Source organism: Macaca fascicularis, chromosome 6 (assembly GCF_037993035.2).
Source record: "Macaca fascicularis isolate 582-1 chromosome 6, T2T-MFA8v1.1".
Lineage (NCBI taxonomy): Eukaryota > Metazoa > Chordata > Mammalia > Primates > Cercopithecidae > Macaca > Macaca fascicularis.
Genome location: NC_088380.1, coordinates 12,695,985 through 12,717,751, shown reverse-complemented (window position 1 = coordinate 12,717,751; position 21,767 = coordinate 12,695,985). Strand labels below are relative to the sequence as shown.

General features: G+C 33.7%; 1 non-coding gene across 1 annotated transcript; it reads left to right on the top strand.

The window, feature by feature from the left end:
* Positions 1 to 7,514: 7,514 nt before the first annotated feature.
* On the top strand, positions 7,515 to 7,620 carry LOC135971548 (U6 spliceosomal RNA). The gene has a single exon (XR_010587771.1). It is a non-coding gene; the product is annotated as a U6 spliceosomal RNA (small nuclear RNA).
* Positions 7,621 to 21,767: the final 14,147 nt, after the last annotated feature.

Sequence of the window (21,767 nt, the reverse complement as noted above, 5' to 3'; positions counted from 1 at the left end):
ATGTCCCGAAGCATGTCCCCTACTTTCTTCTCTTAGTTTGATAGCTACATATTCAAATGTAAATAATTCAGTTTTAATTATTTACATTTAAATATTTTGGGTTCATTTTTATATACAGGAAGGGAAGGTGTCTAGTTGAATTATTTTGCATATAAATATCCAATTTTCCCACCACCATTTATTGAAGAGACAGCCTTTTTCCCAGTGTACGTTTTTTGAGTATTCATTGAAAATCAACTGGCTCCATATATATGGATTTGTTTCTGGGCTCTTCATTCTGTTCCATCTGTCTATGTGTCTGTGTTTATGCCAGTCCCATACTCTTTCAGTTCAAATAGCTTTGTAATATATTTTGAAGTCGCGTTGAGTGATCCCTCCTTCCAGCTTTGTATTTTTTTTGGGGGGGGGGGGAGGCGGGGCTTAAGATTGCTTTGGCTATTTGGAGACTTACGTGGTTCCATAAAAATTTTAGGATTCTTTTTCTATTTCTGTGAAAAAAATGGCATTGGTGATTTGAAAGGGGTAGTTTTCAAATAGATAACTTTGGGTAGTATGCTTATTTTAACAAATGAATTCTTCCAATCTATGGATATAGGATGTCTTCCCAATTTTGTTTTTCATCACTATTTTATAGTTTTCATGGTACTGATCTTTTACCTCTTTGGTTAAATTTCCTGTTAAGAGGCTTTTTGTAGTTATTGTGAATGGGATTGCTTCTTTTCATTTCTTTTTCAGATAATTTGTTATTAGTGTACAGAAATACTACTTATTTTTGTAAGCTGATTTTTTATCCTGCCAGTTTACTGAATTTATCAATTGTAAGAGTTTTCTGCTGGAATCTTTAGGATTTTCTATAAATAAATCATGTCATTTGCAAGCAGGAACAATTTAACTTCCTCCTTTCCAATTTGGATGCCCTTTATTTTGTTATCTTGCCTAGTTGCTCCGGCTAGGACTTCAAGTACTACGTGGAACGGGTGGTAAAAAATAGGCATCCTCTTCTTATTCCAGTTCTTAGAGTCTTTCAGCTTGTTCACATTCAGTGTAACATTAGCTGTGAGTTTTTCATACATGGCCTTTACTGTATTGAGGAAGAGTTCTTCTATACCTAATTTGTTGAGAGGGTTTATCATGGAAAGATGTTAAATGTTATCAAACACTTTTTCTGTGTCTGTTAAGATGATCATAATGGTTTTGTCTTTCATTCTGCTGATGTAATGTAGCTCATTTTTTTAAATTTTCATATTATGAACCATCCTTGACTCCCTAGGATATGTCCCTATTGCTCACAGTGTATACATTTTTTATTGTGCTGTTGGATTTAGTTTGCTAGTATTTTGTGGAGGAATTTTGCATTTATGTTCATGAGGGATTTTTGCCTGCAGGTGTCTGCCTCTCTTGTGCACTTCTCTGGTTGTGTCATCAGAATAATGCTGGCTTCATAGAATAAACTTAGAATTTTCTCCCATTTAACTTTTTGAAATAGTTTAAAAAATAATTGATTTTAGTTCTTAGTTAAAAGCTTAGTAAAGTTCAACAATGAACCCATCCGTTTCTTGGCTGTTTTTGATGGGAGACTTTATATTGCCAATTCAATCTTTTACTCATTACTGCTCCGTTCAGGTATTTTCTTTCTTCTGAGCTCAATTTTGGTAGGTTGTATGTATCTAGAAACTTATCTATTTCCTGTTGGTTTTCTTATTTGTTTGCACATAGTTGTTCATAATAGTTACCAATGATCCTTTGTATTTCTGTGGTATCAGATGTAATGTGTCCTTTTTTTCTGTTTTTTTTTTTTTATTTGGCTCCTCTTTTTTGTAGTTAGCTTACCTGGTATGATTTGGATCTGCGATCCCACTAAATCTCTTGTCCAGTTGTAATTTCCAGTGTTGGAGGTGGGGCCTGCTGGAAGGTGATTGGATCATGAAGGTGGATTTCTCATGAATGGTTTAGCAACATCCCTCTTGGCACTGTCCTCAAGATAGTGAGTTCTCATGAGATCTGGCCATTTAAAAGTGCGTGCCACCTTCCCCCTCACTCTCTCTTTCTTGTTCCTGTTGCCACCATGTGTGTGCCAGCTTCCCTTTTGCCCTCTGCCATTATTGCAAGTTTCCTGCAGCTTTTTGAGCACCCAAGCAGATAGCAGCATCAGGTCTCAGCCTACAGAACTATAAGCCAATTAAACCTCTTTTCAGTATAAATTACCCAGTCTGAGGTATGTCACTCTGCCAATACAAGAATGAACTATTATGCTAGATAACGGTTTGCCAATTGTATTTATCTTTCCAAGGAATCAACTTTTCATTTTATTGATCTTTTGTATTTTTTTCTAGTCTCTATTTGGGAGATATCTGCCTTATCTTTATTATTTATTTCCTCCTAGTAATGTTGAATTTAGTTCATTCTAGGTAATTGAGGTATATTGTTATCTTATTTGAAATCTTTCTATTTTCTGTTGTAGGTGTTCATTGGTATAAATTTCCCTCTTAGTACTGCTTTTTCTATATCCCATAAGATTTTGTATGTTGTCTTTCTATTTTAATGTGTTTCAATTTTTTAAAATTTTCTTCTTAATTTTTTTATTGACCCATTTGTCATTTAGGAGCATGTTGTTTAGTTTCTGTTTACACACTTTCTTAGGTTTCTCTTGTTACTAATTTCTACTTTTATTCCATTCTGGCCAGAAAAGATACTTGATACGATTTCAGATTTTCCAAATTATTTGAAAGTTGGATAATGGCATAATGTATCATCTATCCTGGAGAATGTTACATGTGCTGATGGGAAGAATGTGCATTCTGTAGCTATTGAAAGAAATGTTTGGTCCATTTGGTCTATAGTGTAGTTTCAACTGATGTTTTCATGTTGAGTTTCTGTCTAAATGAACTGACCAATGCTATGAATAAAGTGTTGAAGTCCCCAAATATTTCTGTGCTACAATCTATCACTCTTATCAGATATAATAATATTTGCTTTTTCTGTTGTGTGTTCCAGTGTTGGGTGCATATATATTTACAAGTATTACGTATTCATGCTAAAGTCATCTCTTTAATGACCTTCTTTGTCTTTTTTAATGCTTTTTGACTTAAGGCCTATTTTATCTAATAGCTACTCCTATTCATTTTGCCTTTCCATTGGCATGAAATATTGCATTTGTTCATTGTCACACTGCTATAAAGAAATATCCTTTATAAAGAAAAGAGGTTGAATTTGCTCACAGTTCCATATGCTGTACAGGGAGCATTGTTGGGAAGGCCTCAGGAGACTTAGAATCATGGCAGTAGGCAAAGAGGAAGGAGGCACATCTTACATGGCCAGAACAGGAAGAAGAGAAGAAAGGAGGACGTGCTACACACTTTTAAACACCCAGGTCTCATAAGAACTCATTATCATGAGAACAGTAAGGGGAAAATATGCCCCCATGACCCAATCACGTCTCATAAAGCCCCTCCTCCAACACTGGGGTTTAAAATTTGACATGAGATTTGGGCAAGGACAAATTCAAACCATATCAAGTATCTTTTTTATGCCATTACTTTCAGCCTATGCATGTTTTTAAAGTTGGAGTGAGTTTCTGGTAGGCAGCATAGAGTTGGGTCTTGCTTTTCTTAATCCATTCTACTGGTTTATATCTTATATTTAGGGAATTTAATCCATTTACATTCAAGACTATTATTAATAGCTGTGGATTTATTCCTGTCATTTTGTTAATTGTTTTCTGACTTTTTGTATATTCTTTGTTATTTTCTTCCTCTCTTATTGTTCATCTTTTCAGTTTTGTGATTTTGTGTTATGATGGTAAGGTTTGATTCTCATCTCTTTCTCATTTCTATTTCTGCTCTATCAGTGCATTTTATACTTTTCTGTGTTTTACGATGGTAGTTACTGCCCATTTACTTCCAGATGTAAGACTTTTTAAGCATTTCTTCTGCCAGCCTAGTGGTAATAAATTTCCTCAGTTTTTACTTTTCTGGGAAAGCCTTTATTTCTTCATTTCTGAAGAACAACTTTGTAGGGTCTAGTATTTTTGAATGGCAGAATTTTGCTTTTCTTTTAGTATTATGAATATATAATTTCATTTTCTCCTGGCCTCTAAGTGTTTCGCTGTGAAACATTCCACTAATGAGGATTCCCTTGTATCTCTTGTTGCTTATCTCCTGCTACTTAAAGATTCTTTCTTTGTCTTTGACTTTTGACATTTTGACAATAATGTGTGTTAGAGGGTACATTTAGGTTGAATTTGTTTAGAAATCTTTCATCTACCTTGATCTGAATGTCCATCTTTCTCCCAAGATATGGGAATTTTACAGCTATTATTTTATTACATAGGTTTTCTATGCCTTTTACCATGTCTTCTTTTTCTGGAATACCCATAATATGAATATTTCTTATCATAATGGTGTCCCATACATCCTATAGGCTTTCTTTACCATTTTTTCTTTTTAGTTTTAGTTTAGTTTTGCTTTTTAGCTTTTTCTTTTTAGTTTTCTTTTTAGTTCAGTTTTTGTTTTAACTGACTTGGTTATTTCATAAGACATGCATTCAAGTTTAGAATGTCTTTCTTCTGCTTGAACTACTTTATTGTTGATGCTTTTGATCTTTTTTTTATTCCATTCATTAAATTTTTCAGCTTCAAGTTTTCTGTGTGATTCTTTTTAGGATTTTTATCTTTTTGTTGAATTTCTCATTCATAATATAAATTGTTATCCTCATTTTGTTGGATTTTCTCTCTTTATTGTCTTGTATCTGCCTGAATTTCCTTAGTATCATCATTTTGAATTCTTTTGCAGACATTTCATTTACTTCCTTTCCTTTGGGGTTGTTTACTGGAGAATTATTGTTTTCTTTTGGAGGTGTCATACTTTTTTGCTTTTTATATTTCTGTGTTCCTATGTTGATATCTGTACACCTTGTGACACAATTGCCTTTTCAATTTTACAGAATACTTTTCATAAGTGAAGACTTTTTTCTGTAGATGTGACTATTGCTGCAGTTGGGTAGGGTGCTTAGTAGGTGCAGTAGTGTAGTCTCTGTGATTTTATTGGTTGTAATCCAGTCAGCAGTGTCATTAGGTTCCTCAGTGACCTAGACTGTGAGCATTTGTGAAGGCATTAGTGTGTCTTTGCTGAGTTGGGGTCATCAGCAGCACTAGTCACCAAGAGGGATAGTCATTAGTTTCTAGAGGAACAGGTTACGTGTAGCATTCCACAGCTCTATAAATAGCAAGAGAGTGGTCACTGCCACCAGTAGCCACCTGGTGGGCCTGTCATCAGACCCAGGGGAGCATGTTCACCACCTTCAGCAGCTTTGGTTTTGCCAGTCACAGGGTTAGGGTTACCAGTGGCAGTGAACACCTATGGGTCTCTCCTCAGTCTCTGAGGGAGCACACACAATGCTTAGCTACTGTACCAATTGAGAGATTGTGGTTGACACTATTAGTGGGTGTTGGCTCCCCAGGTTAAGTAGGCAGGCATGGTACTTCTCCTTGGGGCAAATGATGCTGCATGGGCTCAGGTGACAGGGTCACAGTTGCTGGGTCAAGCTGGAGTCATAGTATTACATCCATTTTTGTAGGCATAATGAGATAACAGTAGGACTCTAGGGATGTGGAGATGCAGGGGCTAATGAGCCCTAGGAGAGAATGTTCTTCAGCAGTGACTCTGCTTTCAAAATGATGTAGATTAGTTCCTAAGGAATGAGATTAGATGATAGCAGATTAGATCCTAAGGAATGAGACAGACCCAGCATGAGTTCCCTCTCTGGAGCAATACAGCCATCTGAACTCTAGGCAACTCCTTATCGTGAATTTAGGTCCTGTGAGGACTATGAGTCTCTCAAGTAGCTAGTATTGGAGGCATTCAGAGTGGTAACCAGGACAGGTCTTGTGCTTACCTTTTTCCCACAATGGGTAGCTCTTCCTGGCTCTGGGACAATCCTGGCTGGGTGCTTCACTTCCCTCTCTATGCTGTTATCCTGAGTTAGTGTACCCCAGAGAATCTTGTCACTTTCTTGCTGAATTCTTGTATTCTGGAATTTACTCTGCTTTTAGCTACTCTACTTGAAGTGCAGTTATGTACTTCCTGTTTTTGGTCCTTTTTGGAGTAAAAAAGAAGCATTGAATAACTCTACTCAGGCATCTTGAGCTTCATACTTTTTAATCTGCAGTTATTATTATTGTGCTTTAAATATTGCATAATCTCTACTGTAATTTATTCTTTAACACATAAAATTTGTGGAAGTTTTTTCAAAATGATTTTAATTTACTCATCAATGAAATTTTTGTTTTACTATGGTTTTGCAAACATTTTATTGGTACTTTCAAATTCATTGATCCAATGGCATATTTAATATTTAAATTAATTGAAATTTTAATACTTCTATTATAGCACATGAGTTTTGTGTGCTTACAAATGAATTTTAAATTATTATGTAGAATGATATAATTATAAATGTGAAAAGGGATCATAAGGATCCCATACACAATAGCACTTCTTTTTCCCTCTACCATAATTTTAGCCAGTTAAGAGTTAATCACTATAGACAGGCAAGTAGAGACAAAAACCTAGTTTACAATTGTTAAATTGACCATAAGAAATGTGACTTAGTTGTCCTTGGCAATGACTTATTAGTATATGACTTCTGAATTAGGCAGACTTACATAGTTAGAATCACTGGCAATGCTGCTTTAACTGTGGGGGCTTTGTTCAACCAATATGGCATAAAGAAAGGAAATGGAGCAGGGTGTAGAATCGGTGAATGCAGATAGATCCTTAAGAAGTGAAGAAACATGCTCAGTTTTCCCTCCCAACCTCTTAAACTTCTATGTCTCTCTGCCTCAGAAAATAAAAATATATGAAGGGGCGATATAGTAGCCAGAGGAATCCCTTCTAGCAAATGCAATGGAGATTGCTTATTTTAACTGTGTTCAAATAATACAATTACAATAATTCAAATGATTTAACATAATATTCAAAATATCATGTAATCTAATTTGTTTTTCATTTACTATTACAAAATTTTCTGAAAGAAATGAGATAGTGCACTATTATTGTGACTTGAAATATGTTGAATTTTGCTTTATATCTTTTGCATTCTAACTGCACATACATATGAATTCATGACTGCTATAGCTTCTTGTTGGATTTTCACATTTATTTTTGTGAAGCATCCAGAACAGGATTTCATATTGCATTCAGTTCTCACATTTTTTAATCTTTTAATATAAACTAGATATTCAGTCTGTCTTTGCCTTTTATAAAGGATGTAATCCATTATTTTACACGATATTTGTCTTCATTTTTATAATACTTTTTTAAAAGGTTTAGAATTCCAGGTTAGCCAATATTTTCTTTTATCTCTTTAAATGTATTTTCTCCTGGCTTTAATCATTTTTGAGAAGTCAGCAATCAATCTTATTTTTAATCTTTGAAGTTAATGAATAAGCTTTATCTTGGATAATTTTTGAGTTTTCCATTTCTTTTAGGTTTCTATCTTCTAAAATACATGTATGATGCTTGCTTCCTTTAGCAACACATATATTAAATTGGACTGATACAGAGACAAATAGTGTGGCCCCTATGCAAGGATAACATACAAATTTGTAAACAGTTCCATATTTTTGCTATTAGAAAACATTATGAGCAACTATAAACCAACAAACCAGAATACCTAGAAAAAAAATGAATAAATTCCTGGACATATAAAACCTACAAATATTGAATAACAGAGAAATAGAAAACTTGGACAGACCAATATCACGTAATATAATTGAGTTAAAAATTTAAAAATCTCCCATCAAAGAAAAGCCCAAGACTTGATGTCTTCACTGCTGAATTCTACCAAACACTTAAAGAAGAACCAATGTCAATTCTTCTCAAACTATTCCAAAAAAATGAAATGGGAGAAAATTCTTTCAAACTCATTCTTCAAGATGTGTATTACCCTGACACCAAAACATACAGCAAAGCAAATAAAACAGCACATCAAAAATATTATTTACCCATAATCAAGTAGGACTTATTCCAGCATTCCAAAGATGCAAATCAATAAATGAGATGCATTTCATCAACAGAATGAAGAAAAATAATATTGTAATCTCGATAGATGTAGGAAAAGTGTTTGATAAAATTTAACATCCTTTCATTAGAAAAATTTTCAACAAATTAGATATAGAAGGAATTTACCTCAACACAACAACAGCCACACATGGCAAACCCAGTTAACATTATACTGAATGGGTAACAGCTGAAAGCTTTTCTTCTAAATTCTGAAACATGACAGGGATGTCCACTGCTACTATTTGACATACTACTGGAAGTCCTAGCTATAGAAATTAGGTAAGAGAAATAAGTAAAGGATATTTATATTGGAAAGGGGGAGGTAAAATTTTCTCTAGATGCAGAGAGCATGATTGTATATACAGAAAAGCCTAATGACACCATCAAAAAAGTGTTAGAATTAATAAAGTCAATAAACTCGCAGGATACAAAATCAACATATGGAAATCATTAGCATTTTTATATGCCAATACGAACAACCTGAATAAGAAATCAAGAAAGCAACCCCATTTATAATAGCTAAAAAGTACAAAATATCTTGGAATAATTTAACCAATGAGAACATCTCTATGATGAAAACTATAAAACAATAAAACAAATTGAAGAAAGCACGAACAAATATTAACATATTTCATGTTTATGTATTGGGAGAATTAATATTGTTAAAATGTGCATATGATCCAAAGTTACCTACAGATTCAATGCAAACCCTATCAAATTACCAAAGCTAATTTTACATGTACAGAAAAAAAAATCTTAAAATTTGTATGGAACAACAAAAGTCCCACAAATAACCAAAGCCATCCTGATCAAAAAGCACAAAGTTGGGGCATCAAACTACCTGACTTCAAAATATACTACAAAACTATTTCAACTAAAACATCATGGTATTGGCATAAAAACAGACATATAAACCGATGGAACAGAATAGAGAATCCAGAAATAAATCCCCACATTCACAGACAACAGAATTTCAAAAAAGGCACCAAGAACACGCATAAGGAAAGGTTAGTTTTTTCAATAAGTGGTTCTGGGGAAAACTGGATATCCACATAACAGAGAATGAAACTAGACGCTTATCTCTCACCAGTGACCAAAACTAACTTTAGAATTGATTAAATTCCTAAATGTAAGACCCTGAACTATAAAACTACCAGAAGAAAACCTAGAGGAAAGGCTTCATGGCATTGGTCTTGGCAAAGAATTTTTTAATAAGAACTCAAAAGCACAGGCAACAAAATAAAAAATAGATGAATGAATATACATTAAACAAAAATATTTCTGCACAGCAAAGGAACCAAGCGACAGAGTAAAGAGACAACCTATAGAATAAAAAAAAAGTGCAAACTACACATCTGACAAGAGGTTAATATTCAGAATATGTAAGGAACTCAAACAATTCAATATAAAAAATATAATTTAATTTAAAAATGGGTAGAAGACATACAACTGGCCAAGAGGTATCTGAAAAAAATGCTCAGTATCAGTAATCATTAGGAAAATATAAATCAAAACCTCAGTGAAATATCATCTCATCCCAGGTAGAAAGGCTATTATCAAAAAGAAGCATGGTGACAAATGCTGGTGGAGATACGAATCAAAGGAAACCTACCCACTATTGGTGGGAATGCAAACTTGTATAGCCATTATGGAAAACAGTATAGATGTTTTCCAAAAAGTAAAAATATTACTACCATAACATCCAGTAATCCCACTACTGGGTATATATCCAAAGGAACTGATAACAGTATTTCAAAGAGGTATGTACGCTCTCATGTTATTGCAATACTATTCAAAACACCCAAGATATGGTATTAACCTAAGTGTCCATGAATGGATGAATGAATAAAGAAAATGTGGTATATTTACACAATGAAAATTGTGTTGAGCTGTAAAAAAGAATGAAATCTTGTCATTTTCAACAGTTTAGATTAGTCTGGAGGACATTATGTTAAGTGAAATAAGCCAAGCACAGAAGGACAAATACCGCATTACCTCACTCATATGTGAAATCTAAAAAAGTTTATTTCGTAAAACTAAAGAGTAGAATAGTGATTATCAGAGGCTTGGGAGAGTAGGGAGGATGAAGAATGGGGAGAGATTGCTCAATGGGTACAAAGTTACAGTTAGATAGGAAAAACAAGCTGTGTATTACATTGCACAGTAGGATAACTATAGTTAAAGATGATGTATTGTATATTCCAAAATCACTAGAAAAGATTATTTTGAATATTATCACCACAAATAAATGATAAATATTTGAGCTGATGGATATGCGAATTATCATAATTTGATCATTGCACATTGTATACATGTATTGAAACACCACACTGTGCCAGCAAAATATGTGCAATTATTATTTATCAGTTATAAATAAAAATATATGATGATTGTGTTTGTATCCATCCTGCATGTGTTACATAGTGTTTCCTGTAAGTGTATTCTGATTATATTTTCAATTTTGGAAAAATAATCAATATTGTCTTTCAAAACATTTTCCATCTCAAATCATCTTTCTCATCCCTCCTTTTGGTATGGTAGTTATAGCTATACACGTATATAGTGTTTCATCTTTACATATATATCTGCTATCTTTTCCTCTCAAAACTCGACAGGAAAAAACCAAATGGTCCAATTAGAAAATGGACACAAGTTATAAACATATTCTACAAAACAGGATATGCATATGGCAAATAACCACATGAAAAAATAACCAGTGTCATTAGAGATTAGAGAAATAGTAATTAAAATCACAATTTGATACACCACATACATATTTGTTTGGCTATAATAAAAAATTTATTACAACAAATACCTGCAAAGATGTGTACAATTGGATTATTCCTACATTTCATGTGGGAATATGAAATGGTACAGCTCCATGTAGAAAATAGTTTTGCAGTTTCTTAACTAACTCAACATCTAATGACCATGTGACCAAGCAATTAAATGGGTAAATTTTCGGCACTTTATCCAGAGAAATTAAAACTTACATTCACACAAAATTCTGTATCTGAATATTTATAGTGGCTTTATCCATAATAGCCAAATTCTGAAAATAACCTAGATATCTTTCAATGTGTTACAAATAGTGGAACATCCATAACATGGCGTAATAAACAAAGCAATACAAATGAACAAACTACTGATAAATGCAACCAACCTGCATGTATCTCCAATGAATTGTGGTGAAAGAAGCCAATACCAAAATGTACCTACTGTATGATTCCATTTATGTCATATTCTTTTTTTTTTTTTTTTGAGAGGGAGTCTCGCTCTGTCGCCCAGGCTGGGATGCAGTGGCCGGATCTCAGCTCACTGCAAGCTCCGCCTCCCGGGTTTACGCCATTCTCCTGCCTCAGCCTCCCGAGTAGCTGGGACTACAGGCGCCCGCCACCTCGCCCGGCTAGTTATTTTTTTGTATTTTTTAGTTGAGATGGGGTTTCACCTTGTTAGCCAGGATGGTCTCGATCTCCTGACCTCGTGATCCGCCCGTCTCGGCCTCCCAAAGTGCTGGGATTACAGGCTTGAGCCACCGCGCCCGGCCTATGTCATATTCTTGAATAACAAATTATGGAAATAAAAAGCAGATAAGTTGTTGTCAGGCTAAGTTGTAGGTAGGAACAAGAGGGACATATTTATGGTTATTTCAGGGCAAACAAGAAATACTTGTGATGTAAATATTTTGTTTGTGATATTGTCCTATAGGTTCACAAGAGGTTACTTCTGGGGAAACTGAGTAAAATGTGTATAGAATGTCTCTGTTTTATTTCTTACAGTAAAATGTAAATCTATATCTCAAAATAAAACACTTAATTGAAAAATATTAAAGACATATTAACTTATAGAAATTACCTTTCTATAAAGAGAGATTATTATTTTTCCTTCTGACATCATGTACTTATTTTCCATCTGCATATCCTGTTTTGTAAAATATGTTTATATCTTTTACCCATTTTCTAATTGGAACATTTGTTTTTTTTCCTGTGGTTTTGATCAGAGATTGAGCTGATTGGTATCTGGAATTTAATTTATGTAAAGGTGTTCTACCTTTGGTATTTCTTCCTTTATGACATAAACCTACACAATTTCCAACTAAAAATCTGGCATGTTTACCAGGTACATCCTTTATTTGCTTGCCCTGACCTTACAGATTTTTCTTCCCAAATACATGATACTCTCAAGAACTATGCTCAGGTTCTTGGTCTTTCAGTTACTGCTAGGGATCCATAAATGTTTCAAGAAGCAAATCAGAGCTAAATTTGAGGCTCAAACTCTGTGCACTCCAAGGTTATAGCTCCTTAAGCCCTAGATAACTTAAAATTTTACACAGCTTCCACACCCACCCAGCTTTGCTTCTTGTTCTCCTTTGGAAATTGTTCTGATTCAAAGTATTCTGTCATAGCTACAAATAGAAGTACAAAATGTTTCTCAAGTAATGAGCCAAAGCAAGTCAATATAAGCAAGTGTTACCAGCATCCTGGAAGCAAGAGAACTGGAATAGTTGCTAACAGCCCCAGTGAGCAGCACACACCAACATTCTGAATTATTAATTTTGGAAATTTTTATCTTTTCATATCTCTTACAACTTACTTAATATCTCTAATTTTTTTCTTTTTATACTTCAGTTTTTTTTATTGTGTGATTTCTTCACATTGGTTTTCCAGTTCACTGAGTGTCTATTTAACAGTGTTTATTAGTTGATTCATATAATATATTTATTTCAAATATTAAATTCTCACATTCAGGGATTACTGTATGACTATTTTTCAGTTTCTTTCCTTTTAGTAATATTTTCTTATACAAATAATATTTAAAACTATTTCAATGTTTTTCATATTATTTCATCTTATTTTTGAGGCATGAAATATTCAAGGCTGTTGTTTTCTATATGTCATAGCTGTGGATTCTTTCAGACGCTTTATACTTTCAGCAAAAGTATCCATGGTAATTGCACTTGTCTCTCTCGTGGTGTAATCCCTATGAATTAGATTTGCAATGAACTCTGACCAAGTCTACAGGCTTACCAAGCTGATTTTTGTTTTTGTTCAGTAATTGTTATATTTTGTTTTGGCTAGAAAATGGGATTCAATTTTTAAAAAATCTTTAGTAACTTAGCAGTAATATTTCAACACACAACAATCAGTTAGGAAAAGTTATTTCTTACTTTAAATATTATGCTGTCATTTCCAGGATTTTCATATAATTATTTTCAAGTTTTCTTTCTTTTATTTTATAAATAAACTCATCTTATACAAATGATTTAATTATTTCAAAGACTTTTTATATTGCACTATTATATCTTCTTTCTTGGATATGAAATTCCTTTTTTTGATGTATACAAGGCTAACTGTGCTTTAAGTGCTGGTAAATTCTTCAATGATCTAGTAGTGACATTTCAATAAATATCAAAATATATAATTGTTGGGCAACAAACAACATATATGCATCTATTAATTTATTTTTAACATGTATACAGTAAAATTATCCTTTCTAGTGTATATTCTGTAGGTTTAGACAAAACTATAGTTGTATACTCACCACAATTAGAATACAGACGTTTCATTATCTCCAAAGTTCCTTTTCTTCCACTTTCAGCCTCTAGATACCAAATCTGTTCTCTGTACCAATTAGTTTGCTTTTCCAGAATGCTATGTTATTGCAATAACTCTGGATGACTTTTAAAAGATGATTTTTTGAAAATAAGTACTTTTTTTTGAAAATTAAAGAAAAATTCTTCCTCAATGCCGTCAAATTAATCAATACATTATTTTTTATTAACAAATGAAATTACAGAATTCCAAATGATAGAACCATTTAGAAGGGTGCTTGTAAAAACATTTTTTGTAATTTTCAACATGAAATAGCTTCAAATAATAGCTAAATTAAGCCTCATCAAAATAGCTCTCTCGACCACCTGCTTATGAAATCTCTTCCCGAGTTGTTTCAAGTCTGTAGAAATGAATAACACTGCCTTACTGCCCCCTAGTGTTTGAAGTTTATGGATACCCCAGCAGAGAGTTAAGGAAACATGATTGCTGTTATACTTTGCCAGGTGTTCTGCCACACTCTTTTATTTTACATCTGGGATGATCAGTAGTGATAAAATGCATAAAATCTCATGACAATAAATGTCGAGGGATATGTTACATAAGACAAAAATCACTAGTATAATATCCAAGTCAGGTGGAAATATACTTTGCTAATTCCAGTTTATTTCCCAGGTGGAGAAATCGTTAGAAGAGGGGAAAAGGATAACACACACCACTAACTTCCAGTATTGTCCAAAGTTTTCAAGGCATGGTTATAGAGCTGTAATCAATTCATAGTATAAGAAGGATAACTAACATTACAAGCAGCATTCTAAACCAGCTGGACGAAGAGATTTTCTGTGTTAGTTCAGCTCTTCTGTGAAGCACACACCAAAATAGGATTCAAGGTGCAAGAAATTTACCAGAGAAATGTGCAAAGTGATTGGAATGGTGTCTGACATGTTTTAAGTTCTATATATGTGTTTGTTGTATTAAAATATTCCATCAATGAATATCTAAGTGGCTTCCGAAGTTTCTCTACCATTAGTAGGTTTGTGAGACTTAGCAAATAACATGCAGGATTCTTGTTAAATTAGAACTTCAGATTAACAAGAACTTAAACAAATTTACAAGAAAAAACAAACAACCCCATCAAAAAGTGGGCGAAGGATATGAACAGACACTTCTCAAAAGAAGACATTTATGCAGCCAACAGACACATGAAAAAATGCTCATCATCCCTTGCCATCAGAGAAATGCAAATCAAAACCACAATGAGGTACCATCTCACACCAGTTAGAATGGCAATCATTAAAACGTCAGGAAACAACAGGTGCTGGAGAGGATATGGAGAAATAGGAACGCTTTTACACTGTTGGTGGGACTGTAAACTAGTTCAATCATTGTGGAAGACAGTGTGGCGATTCCTCAAGGATCTAGAACTAGAAATACCATTTGACCCAGCCATCCCATTACTGGGTATATACTCAAAGGATTATAAATCATGCTGCTATAAAGACACGTGCACACGTATGTTCATTGCGGCACTATTCACAATAGCAAAGACTTGGAATCAACCCAAATGTCCATCAATGATGGACTAGATTAAGAAAATGTGGCACAGATACACCATGGAATACTATGCAGCCATTAAAAAAGGATGAGTTCGTGTCCTTTGTAGGGACATGGATGCAGCTGGAAACCATCATTCTCAGCAAACTATCACAAGAACGGAAAACCAAACACTGCATGTTCTCACTCATAGTTGGGAACTGAACAATGAGATCACTTAGACCCAGGAAGGGGAACATCACACACCGGGGCCTGTTGTGGGGTGGAGTGAGGGGGGAGGGATAGCATTAGGAGATATACCCAATGTAAATGACGAGTTAATGGGTGCAGCACACCAACTTGGCACATATATACATATGTAACAAACTTGCATGTTTTGCACATGTACCCTAGAACATAAAGTATAATAAAAATAAATAAATAAATAAAAACATACTTCTAAATTGAAAACAAAAGAACTTCAGAATAACAAAGAAGAAATTTTAGTAAAAGTATGTCCCATGCAATATTTTTTTTCTGAAATTAAAAGAACCTACAAATATGTTAATGGTGTTTTGCTAGTCATAAATGAATGCAATTGTGTTCAAGAACGAGATACCTTTGAGTCAATGACAGATTTGATTCCAAGGTATAATCGGAGATTTTTTTCATCAGTCATATCGCCATACATAGTTTCACTGTGTGTGCGTGTGTGTGTGTGTGTGTGTATTTTAGACGAATCAAAGTAAAAATGCTTTAAGTGATGAAATGCAGATATACTACTGGGTATAAGATACCAAACAATACTTATATCTCATAAAAACAAACCAACATATTTTGTCCCTAGTGTTTAATTTGTTTCTAATTTTCATACAAATGTAAAACTGAAAATTTACAGTTAACTGCTATAATCTCAATAACTTGCAATGAAATGTGTTTAAAAGGTTGAAACATTGACAGGTGCTCATGATTTAATATGATAATTTGCCTAGATTCTCAAGTATTTCATTATATATTAAAAACCAAAGTGCTGATCAGAACAGGCTTTAATATCATTTGAAATTGAATTTCTAACTTTAGCTTTGAATCTTGAAAGAGCCTTGTAGGTCTCAATGCACAAAGAGAGTAATTAGACATATTGAGAGGTGAGAATCTTTGCAAAAGCCTCACTTTTGAAAACCCAGAAATATTTTAAGGCGTGCCATTGGGATTTCTTTCAAAATGTATATGATAATTCATCTGCAAGGTGTTGAAAATGAAAGGTTTACCAAAAGTTGATGTTATCTCTATATCCTGTAGTCTGGATCAGTGATATCAAGGCACACAATCAGCTGCTATCTGCTTGTTTTCATTTGTTTATTTGGTTGCATGCAGAGTATTTATTAAATTTAATCTTAATACTACAGATCCACCATTACCCTTGACTTGTCACCCTACAATTCAACATAGTAAATGTTTTCACGTAGTTGGATAAAATGTTAAGTAGGCATGGTTATTTTTTATATATATGTAATTATATATAATTATTATTATATGGCCAATAACTTTGTGTGTCTTTGTTAATACAATCATTATATGTATACAATTGTATATAATTGTGCTACATATATGTGGAGTTATGTATATTCACTTGTCCATTCAACTGGAGAATTGATAATTTTTTCTTGCTAGGTAAAAATAGCAGGATATTTTGTTGAGGGGACAATGCACTCTCATACATTATGTTTATGTACTTTATCCTTGAAATCCCCAAAAGCAATGTCTGGATTTGGTTTATCATTAGACTTCCAAAGTCCATGTACTTCACATTATTTTATGTAAATTAAAGAAATGGAGTAAACTCAGTGAATTTAAGATTATAAATTTCTATTGAATGATTTCAACTATCCCATGATTGTATTTGAATGAATGACTTAGTATATGTTAACATATAACTAAAATATATATATAATAAATATAAATTTTTACTTCTGGTGTTTTATATTTTGCCCAACATTCTTATTGCTTTGATAACTATTTGATATTCAAAACTTCTTTCTACATGGTTCCACTGCCCATGCACTGGATCAATTATCTTGTCAAAATATGATAGATGGTTGCATGCTAAATCCCCAAATACCTCAGTAGTCAATGTTTCATCAGTTTTGATCAAGAATTGTGTTTTTTCTGGGAATCTTTCATGATAAACATTTTCTACTTTGGCTGCACTTTGGAATCATTTGGGGACCTCCTGATGTTCAGCTGCAGACACCCTGGTCCAGTCAATTTCATCAGAATTAAATCTCCTTTGGTGATTTCTAGAGTTTTAACCTGAAGGAATTGTATAAATAATAGCTTCAAAGTATTTACTCAATTAAATTATTCTTCCATTCCCATTCATCCACACATTCACAAGTATGTATTGTAGGTCTATTGTTAACTAATTATTGAAATAGACATTGGATATCCAGTAATCAGCGTAGCAACAAAAGTTCCTGTCTTTATCTTGTCTAGCAGTGATAATATATATTTAACAAGCAAACAAGCTAATAATTGTAAAATGGGAGGGAAGTGAACAGAGCTCAGAGACAGAAAAGAATGGCAGGGCTATATCGGTAAGGTGTAGGATCAAATGCTACTCTAGAGATCCCTAGATAACACTGTTTTATTAAGAACGTCTGTGTGTGTGAATATATGTGTATATATATTAAGAATGTGTGTGCGTTTCACAAAACAGCAGTAAAGAGCTCCATCATCCCTAAGGGATTTACTCATCCACATTTTCTGAAACGGTATGCCAGAACCTCCTAATACTAGCCTGTACCTTTTATCTTTTATATATACCACCCAAAAGCTGCAAACCCTCCTCCCACTTTGATCCCATTAGCTAAGATTTATCTCATGGCCACACCTAGATACAGAGAGTTTCTAAAATGCTATTTTTGGCTGTCTTTTCTCTGCCCTTTTTTTTTTTTTTTTTTTTTTTGGGTGAAGTCTCACTCTGTCTTGCCCAGGCTGGAGTGCAGTGTTGCTATCTTTGCTCACTGCAACCTCCACCTCCCAGGTTCAAGCAATTCTCCTGTCTCAGCCTCCCAAGTAGCTGGGACTACAGGCGTGTGCCACCACACCTGGTTAATTTTGTATTGTTAGTAGAGATGGGTTTCACCATGTTGGCTAGGCTGATCTCGAACTTGTGACCTCAGGTGATCCACCTGCCTCGGCCTCCCAGAGTGCTGGGATTACAGGCATGAGTCACCACACCCGACCCTCTGCCTTATTTAAATGGACATTAGAAGAAAGTTGAAAGGAATGCTGAACCCTCATCTACCAATCATGCACTGAGATATACCTCAGATATTTCTAAAAGGTCTCCCTAAGGAAGTGTTTGTGATAAAACCGAATGAATGAGAAAGAGCCATACACTAGAAAAGGTAGAAGCCAGGGGGCCAATGTCCTAAAGTTAGAACAAGCTTCCTGTGTTAAGACCTAGGTAATTAAAGAATACTCATTACATGAATAGGTGGTGAAAAATAAAGTTGCAGAAGAAAATAGGAATGGAGTATATACATTTGTGCATGCCAAGTGATATATTTTGCATTTTATTCTAAATTCAATGGAAAGCCATTTGAATAGCTTACATTTTCAAGAGATGACTCTTGTTATTTTGAGGATTTGGGAGGTGTGAGGAACAACAAAGGAACAAACACAGAAAGTTGCATAAATACTGAAGGCAAGATATGACACTGGTTTAGATTAAGTTGTAGCAGCAGAGAAGGTAATAAATGAAAATATTCCAGGTATAATTTCGAGAAAAGTTATTTGATCTGCTTGGTGGCTGTAATGTGGATGCTAATAGAAAGAGAAGAAATGAGGAAGGGTGAAGTTTCTAGATCAAGCCACATGGTAGATGGCGGTGCCGTTTACTGAAATAGTGACAAATGAGGGAAACCCTGATTTGGGAGGAAATATCAAGGCTGTTATCAGAAATGTTAATCTGTGATACCTGTGATCTCCTTAAATTCAAATGTCAAATAGGGCATTAGCTATATAACTCCAGATTTTGGAATGAAAATCTGCAGTATAAACAGAAATTAAGATCTATTGAATATTTTCTGGATAATTAAAGCCTTGGGAATGTAAAGTCCTATGAAAGTGCAGAGAGGGTTGAGCCACAGACTAAGGTGAGCTCTGAGGAACACAAAACTCACAGGAGAGAGGGGCAAGGAGGATGAACTAGCAGGGACTTGGATTCTCCTTCTTTTTTAAGGTTGAATAATCCACTGAGTGTTACTCACAGTAACCAAGATATGAAGACAACCTGTCCATCAACAGATGAACGGATTAGAAATGTGGTATCCATATGACATACCAGGTATATGTACCTGTTCTTTATGTACATAGGATGGGAACTTCATGAGAATTAGAATTGTGCTTTTGAATTTTCAGAGCTTCACACAATGTCTGATGCAAATTTTTAACAAAGAAGAAAGAAGAAAATACAGTTTATATTTTGTAAAACTATTCACATATACTATCTTAGTTAATTTTCAGAAATATAATTGCTATCAACCATTTTACATTTAAAAATGGTGGCTTATAAATGACATACTGTATGAACTTGGAAAAGCTAGTAAGTAACACAGCTAAGTTTTAAAAATTGTTGTCTTTATTCTGAAGTCCATAAATATCTATAACATGAAAGTTAGGAAAGCATTTCTTGTGCAGAAACAGATTGATCTGAGCCTATTGGGAATATCTAGAAGACCTACCAGAATGCATCATTCAAATCCACCCAGAATACAAAGGGACACTGGCAGCTAACAAGACATTGAGCAAATTCAGAATTATTAGAGGAATTTACTAATCATAGTAGAGAAAAAGAAAGAAAACATCATTTGCATGAATATAATTATTATTACCTTATTTCTAAGACATAAAAATATATTTGGACCTCTAAGTATTTCATATTTATGAGAATTTTTTCACTCATCTGCCATAATATGTGGCAATCACATTGTAAATGTGTCATTTCTCCCGATAGTAATTTAGCAATCAAATTTGGAATTGTCCAGCAGGAATTTATTGAAGAAGCATTTATTTCTACAGTGGATTTACTACTGGATATGGAATTACATTTTAATCAATAGAACTTGGAATAAGGAATCCTAGATTATTCATTCATGTTTTACTTTTTATAATATTGAAGGCGATGTTTGTAATTGTATAACTCGTCACTTTTTTGCTTAATATTTATAGATGAACAGTCTGATTTTATGTTTTCAAAACTATAAATTTTATTTTTTATTGCAGCATTTAGATATATCACTAAGCGTATTTTGGAAGTCTAGGGGCATTGTTACTGTGATCATGTTTTAACAGAAAATAAGTCTGTAGTTAGCTAGCATCATCTTTCCTATTACATATAAAAGTCCAGCTTTAAATAGCTCTTATTTATGCCATTTGAAACTAGAAAGTCTTCATAAGGTCTATTTTAGGTATTAAAGAAATACCGTTGTTTCTGATTGTAAAATTTCTTTACTAGTTGTATATTTAATGTATAAGATAGTCATTGATATTAATTGCTTAAAGTTGGATCATATTCTTATATCATCTAAATGAGATAAGCTCACTAGATAAAGGCAATGGCAGGATGTTCAAGTGTATCTTTTTATAAACCAACTATATTTTGCTTTCTTTCCACAACTTTATGCTAAATCAATATCCTCAATTAATACTCTCACAAATATGTGACTTTTTAAATGAATGAATCTTGATATGACAAGATACTATTAATGGCATAGAAAATTTCATAAAATATTGACTTACTGGGTTTTATAGTTACAATATCATTTTATGTTAAAAATAACCATGCCTGAAATAACAGTTCCTATTCATGCAATAATAATCACCATCATTATTTAAGTATGTTATGTCTCATATTCCTCATCCTCATAGCACTACTATGGGTTACATAGGTGAAAAAGCTGATTTTCATCTACATTAAATGAGGAAAGTTGATTCTTATCGACACTACATTAGGTTAAAGAAGTTTGGCAACTTGCAATAGTTCACACAACCAGTGGGGGCTGCCAGGCAGGGAGTTGAACCCGTCTTCTTTCCACAATCTCCCAATGGCTTCAGCTGAGAAAAAAAATATTGAATTTTCTGCAATATTTTGTATTTCTCTTATATGAGATCTGAAATATTTTCCTTTAAATAAATATTTTCTACCTTCACAGCAGTGTATGCATGATGATATTTAATATTTGGCAAACAGTGTTTCTCCAGGCTCCATAGCGATATTGATGTTTTGAGTAACTTTTGTGTGTGTGTGGTTTTTTTTTTTACTATAGTAATGCTAATGCAACATTTTCAGCACCATCAAAGTAAAGGAAAATAACTTATGATTCCTGGTCCAGGAGTAAAATCATATTTGTTACATTAGAGCATTTTAAAACAGTTTTTAGGATACATATATTGTAAGATTTCCATGAGTGAACACAGAACCATAAAAAGCAAATTTGGGCCAATTCAGGAAGATTAGGGGAGAGAAAAGGTGGTATAGAAGTCATCAGAGCCAGAGACACCTGGCTGAAACCCCTAATAACGTATCTGCACTCTGAACTAGGTCTACTTTCAGCCGCACCCT